Source organism: Lycium ferocissimum, chromosome 3, assembly GCF_029784015.1.
Source record: "Lycium ferocissimum isolate CSIRO_LF1 chromosome 3, AGI_CSIRO_Lferr_CH_V1, whole genome shotgun sequence".
Lineage (NCBI taxonomy): Eukaryota > Viridiplantae > Streptophyta > Magnoliopsida > Solanales > Solanaceae > Lycium > Lycium ferocissimum.
In genome coordinates this window covers 35,197,934-35,204,702 of record NC_081344.1, presented here as the reverse complement: position 1 = coordinate 35,204,702, position 6,769 = coordinate 35,197,934, and the positions used below count along the sequence as shown (strand labels likewise).

General features: G+C 34.9%; 1 non-coding gene across 1 annotated transcript; it reads right to left on the bottom strand.

Annotated features, from left to right (window-relative positions):
* Positions 1-6,391: 6,391 nt before the first annotated feature.
* On the bottom strand, positions 6,392-6,497 carry LOC132051304 (small nucleolar RNA R71). Its single transcript, XR_009413676.1, has one exon. It is a non-coding gene; the product is annotated as a small nucleolar RNA R71 (small nucleolar RNA).
* Positions 6,498-6,769: the final 272 nt, after the last annotated feature.

Below are 6,769 nucleotides of genomic sequence, written 5' to 3'. Positions count from 1 at the left end.
TCGTCATGGAACGTGCAGCCCGATCCATATATCATATCATCTCGCGTCCCGGGCATCCCGTGTCCGGGGCATCCCGCGTCTGGGGTAACATTGTTACGCCCTATTTTGAACGGGTCCAAGATAGTTTTTAACTTCCCGGTTCTTCTAACTGGTTTTAAAAAGGATTTGAGTCGCCACCTATTTTTAAGGAAAATTAGAAAACCTATATGTATTTGTGTGTCTACTCGATTTTTAGTCCACGAAACATATGAGATTCTAGATAAGGGTTTTATTTACCCCGAGGGGAAGGTATTAAGCATCCCTCAGAGCTTATCCGAAGACAGTCCTTAAACTTAGTTTAACTGAACACTAGAGGGTGATTATCTATCTGTTTATTATTATTATTACATGTTTTCAAAATGTTATGACTTCATGAAAAGCTACACTAGGTGATAATATACTAAGTATATACAGTGTATAAAAATGTATTTATATCAAGTATCAAGTATTCATAAAGAATATATATTAAAAAAGAATATATATAAAAGAGTATACATAGAATGTACCTCGTAAGTATAAAAGTATATCTGTTAGTATAAAGAGTGTACATATGTTAGTGTAAAGAATGTATAAAAAAAATGCAAGAGTATGTAAAATAAATATATCAAGTATATAAAGAATGTATGTCTATGTATATAAAGGAATGTAGGTATGTGAAACATATAAAGAATGTATTTCAAATATAAAAGAGTGTATATCAATAAAAAAAATGTATAAAAAATTGTATAACTAGATATATCAATGCATAAAGAATGTAAGAAGACTTTAAGAATATTCATTAGTGTAGAGATCTTATATAAGAAAAGAATTCAGAAAAAAAGTGAAGTCGATTTGACTTATTTCTACCGTTTCGTAAAAAAAAAAAGTGTTTGTTTAATGAATATCCTATCAAAAGATAAGGAACAAAAGAATTGTAAAAAGTATTGGTAAAAAATAAGTATAAGGAATTGTGGATAAAAAAAATGAGTGAAAATGTGTAATGCCTCTAAAGAATAAAAGATTTGTAAATGGACGACTTAATATTTACCTTGCGTCAAATGTGGATTTAACTTAACTAAAATATATATTAGTGTACACGAAACAATATAAAATGTAAGTTGTATTAAAAGTGTATAAAGAATATAAAATAAAGGATGGACTAGTATTTTTGCCTAAACATCAAAAGTGTGAATTTAATTAACGAAACATTTATACCAAGTCAATTTAATCTATTTATGAAAGTATTGACGGCCTAAGTCTTGCCTAGAGCGAATGGCAAATTTTAAGTTAAACAAACAAGGCGACAAGTAAATAAATATATCAACCGGTTTTCCAAAAATAAAGTTTTCACTATACTACGAGTTTATGTTTTGTAAAATTTTAAATAACGCGCGCGAAAGTAAATACAAACAAGGATTCAATGAAGTCTTCGGGTTTCTTCCGAGTGTTGTCTTCGGGATGTGTCTCCGAGTACCTGTATAAACACTTAGAAAAAGTGTTAGTAAGAGAATAAATAACCATCAAATGAATTAAAGAAATAATGAATAAACTTAAAATAAAAACCCGTCTTTTGTACATGGGAGGCCTTGGAAATCGACGAAAATTTCTTCGTCGGCCAAAAATATAACATCTTGCTCAAATCAGTTAAATCTATCACAAAAATAACTACAAACTCAAAATATTATTATACAAAAATTTATATATATCCAACTACGAAGCAACAACAAAATCCTTGAAACGATGGTGACAAATTGACTAATGTGATAAACAAAAATTGCAAAAAGAGTTGTTGAAAGAACAAAAATAAAAGAGTATGTACTGCTACTACTACAATTGATACTCTTCTCCTCTTCCTACGAGAGAGACAAAGAGAGACTATTTCCTTTTCTTTTCTTTTTTTGTTGACCAAAACAGAAGGAAGGCACAAATAAAGCCAAACTGTGTGTGAAAGATCCCTCTTTTATGCCTCTGTATGTGCGTGTTTTATTATGCTAATAAGAATGAGTGTGTATATATGTGTGTGTAAGTAAAAATGTAAACAAAGTGTGTGGAAATATATATATATATATATCTAATGTTAGTGTGTGCAGGTGATTAAAATGCATACAAAATGTGTAAAGAAAAAAAAAGTATATGTGATCATAGAAAAATATGAGACAGTGTGATTGTATGTACATATGTGAATGAAATATTGGAAAGTGTAAAGACTAATATCTACAAGTGTAGAGATAATGTAAAATATGTAGAGAAAAATAAACTACTTATGTTGACAAGTCTTCCTAAAATAATGTAGAGAGAATAAAAACTATAATTATGAGGTAGTGTGCAAGTGGTAGTGTTGGTCGGAGATGGCTGCAAAGCAGTGGGGGTGTGTTGGTGGTACAAAGAGGGTTGGAGTGTTGGTGAGTAGTGGAGAACAGTGGTGGTGTTTGGTTGCTGGCTGTTCGTCGGAGCTGCGACAGTGATGGAGACGGACGACATTTTTGGAGAGAGGGAGACGAAATGGGGGTGTTGAGCATGGTGGGTGGTTTGGTGGCTGCTCCGGTTCACCGGAGCTAGAAGCTCCTCACTGGAGCAGCGAGGAAGATGAAGGGAACTATTTGGTTCGTGGGTGGCTGGTCTTAGCTCATCAGAGCAGTTACGGGAAAGAGGGGAAAGGGAGGAACGGGCTGCTGGTTGGTTGCTCCGTGGTGGAGCTCATCGGAGCTCTAATGGAGTACACCGGAGATGGGCCAGCTCGTCGGCGTGGGTGGTGACGCGACGACGTGGCTGCAGTGAAGGAGAAAAAGATGAGAGAGATGTAGAGAGGAGGAAGGCAAGGAGCAGTGGGTGTTTGGTGTTGTCGTTGATTTCTCCGACATCTTGAATTCGCCGGAAAAGATGATCAGAAGGTGTTGTTGTTGTCAAGAAGATGGAGAGGAAAAGAGATAACCCTTTTAAGGGTTTCTTTAACAGAGAAAAAATTGAAAAATGTATAATAACTTGTGTGCATTCATTTAGCCCCCTCCCTTTTCTTATAATGTAAATAAATACCTTCTTTTGTCCAAAAAATAAAAGAACTCCCCCTCTTGTCCCCTTTACCCCTTTTAACCCGTGTTTAAAAATGTATTAACTAATGGATCAAGAACCCAAACCATCACCTCAAATGTCAACTTTTTAAAAGGTGACGAGACCTTAACTTCATCGAATTTTTGCTCTGCGTTTAAAAATTAATTACTCCGATTTTCTCGACACTAATGGACTGTACTAAAATATAGTTTATTAATATATGTATAAATAATAATGTAAGTATAGAATATATATATATATATATATATATATATATTAATGTATAAGATATAAAAATGTACTGCTATAAATAAAGAGACCATTATTAATTGCACAAAATGGTAGAATTACGCTGTACACGTGCAAAAATAATGATTCTTAAAAATAACAATAAATTGATAAAATTCCTAAAATAAGGATAAACATCAATAAATTGTCGAAAAATGTAAAAATGTGTAAAAAGCTATTTCGTGCTCTTGAACGAATCAGGACCATCCGAAACGTGAATTTTAAGCACGTTGAGCCAAAATTAGGTGTCAACAAACATCATAACGTACCCACTGTAGTGGTATGCACATCTACGTGTCGTACCCGGCGGACTATAGCGTGGCTTGGTGTGATAAAATAGCTACATATATATAAAGCATGCCTGAGAGCGCAAATAAAACGTTACCACTCTATCGGAGTGACGTAAGGTCGGTAACCTCCGATTTCTACTATGGGTTCATTATCATCACTATATCTCACCTTGAAAGAACAATTATCATAAGATGAGATCAACAACAATGAATAAAATCAATAGTCATGGAACAAGCTTAATAATATCATGAGAACATCAAGAACTATAAGCTTTGGTATGTCTAGAAATGGAATCATCATCATCATCATCATTATCATGATCATCATCGGGAACTTTTATCAACAATGTCATAAGAACCTTGAGAATCATGAGCTTCTAGCATTTCAAGGAAATAGGACATTGTGGATATAATGTATGGGTTCACAATAAGGGAATCATGCCTTTAGAAAGAAAGGGTTAGCCTTAACATACGTTTACGTCTCCTTAACTACTTAACGTTCTCTCCCCTCTACCAAGTTCTAAGGTTAAGTCTTGAAAACACTCTTAAGTTCAAACTAGTTTAATTAACGAGCTAGTGGAAGGATTCATAACTTAAACACAACTCCAAAACAAAAATAATAACATCAAAAGTCATAATCAAGGAATTACATTCAAATTAATCTTAAATCCACCCAAAACTCTATAGTTCAAATTCAGCTTTGTTTACTTTTATTCTTTTCCTTTAGTTACTAAACCTTTAAACCAACTTAATAATATAAATAAGATGTAGAACATTTTGATGTGTTTGTGACATGTTGTGAAGAGAAGCAAGAACAATCATCTTCCAGATATTTAACGTATTTCGGGAGCAAGTCGTGGAAATGGAGTGAAAAAGATGTTCAAAGAAAGAAATTTACTTTTTGGCTATAAGTTTTACTTGTTTTGAGCAAAGACCCGAGTTATACGGAGGAACATACGGACCGTAGAATATTCACGGTCCGTAAATGCCATCGTGAATGCTTAACATAATGGATCTTGACATGAAGTGGAAGTCCAGGCAGAAGTACGGACCGTATAATATTTACGGTCCGTAAAACTCACCGTATGTTGGTTCCAGAGGAGTCTTAAAGAGAAGAGGATTTACGGGCAAGTTATACGGACCGTATAATATTTACGGTCCGTAAAAGTGGATCGTACATCTGACAACTGGAGGAGATTTTACGGAAGACTTTCACTGATTCTACGGACCGTATAAAATGTACGGTCCGTACATTGGTCCGTCGAGGGCAATTTTGTCAATCCAATTTTGCACGGCTTTGACTCTTATAAATACCTTATTTTAGGTTTCTTGTACATGTATTCACAACAGAACTCAATTTTATTTTCCTTAGCATTAGCTATTCATAGTTTTGAAGTCTTTTGGAGATTACAAACAATTGCAATTAATTTCTCTTCAATTCCAAGCAATCAATTGTAAGCATTATGATTTCCATTACTTCTTATTGTTCTTTTCCTTCTATGAGTAGCTAATTTCCCTTACTAGGGTTGTGAACCCAATTGATGGGTGTTTGTGATTGGGTTTGTGATTGATATACATATAATGGATTATTAGGGTTTATTTATTCTTCATTCTTCATTCATAATTAATGGTTGCAAACATTGATTAAAGCCATAAACCTTGATTTATTTGGGAAAATAATTAGGGTTGGTAAGAATAAATAACAAGGACTCAAAGCTTTAAACTTTGTTTAATAAATTCACTTAGGAATAAGAAGAATTTACTTGGCATGATTAATCGTTCTTCATAGTTACTTTCTTATATTTGGGAAAATCATAGAAAGAGATAATCTTTATTTATTGGGAAATAGTAGAGATTCATATAGAGATTAAGTGCATTCATATAATGATCCATTAGAAGTATATCAAGATCAATACCCATGATCATACACTCTATCTAACGGGGACACAACCTTAGTTTCTTTTACCATAAATTCACAACCAAAGCAATAGTTAGCAATTAGTCACTAAAAACCCAACTTTTACCAAAATCATCGGATTAAGACATTAGACCTAAACATAGCATCCTACGATTTTAGTAACCTTTTCACACCATATTCCCTGTGGGATTCGACCCCAACCTTGTTGGGTTACTATATTTGACAACGTCCGCGTTATACCATTAATAGGTGTAATTTGAGCGTATCAAATTTTGGCGCCGTTGCCGGGGAATACGGTTTTGAAATTACTAAATAGTGTTTGCTTTATTGAAGTCTTTTGCTTATTCCATCACACCTTGTTTGCTACTATGTGTAAACCAGGTGAACATGAATCAGAATCAGCAAAATCAACGTGCTGGTAACTAGGGGAATCGGTTGAACAATCAGGCGAATGATTCAGATGATGAGAATGTTTTCGCTGATCTTGTTCCAGAGGAGGACTATGCATCTGCTATTGTTCAGCCTCGAGTTGGAGCTGCTACTGTGAAAATTGACTCCTCTCTATACCAGTTGTTGAAGCTTGAGGGATACTTTCGGAACTCTACCGAGAATGACCCTCAACGTCATTTGCAGAATTTTGTGGATGTGTGTGCTAATCACATCCAGAACAACGTTCCACAAGATGCTATTCGGTTGAGGTTATTCAAATATTCCTTAACTGGAGAGGCAAGAACATGGTTTGAGAAGCTGCCCCGAAATTCGATTACTTCATGGGCAGAGATGGTGGCTGCTTTTCTCACAAAATGGTACCCCCCTAGCAAGAAGGCTGAAATTCGTGACAAGATCTATGAATTTAAGCAGCGACCGGGGGAACAACTATATGAAGCCTGGGAGAGATTCAAGGAGTATTTGCAGAAGAGCCCAAATCATGGTTTTTCGGATCACATACTAATGGAGAAGTTCTACCGAGGGCTAGATCCAGTGACGCAGTCAGTTGCTAATAATGCAGCTGATGGTTGTTTCATGAACAAATCTTATCGACGGTGACCAACATACTTAACAAGCCGACGACTCATAATCGGCTTGGCACTCAAACAATGCGATGTGGTACCGTTTGGTAATGCTATGATATAGAATATAGTAAAGGAGAATCAAGATACCCAGCAAACATTGGCAGAACTTGCAACAAATATTTCCTTGCTAACGA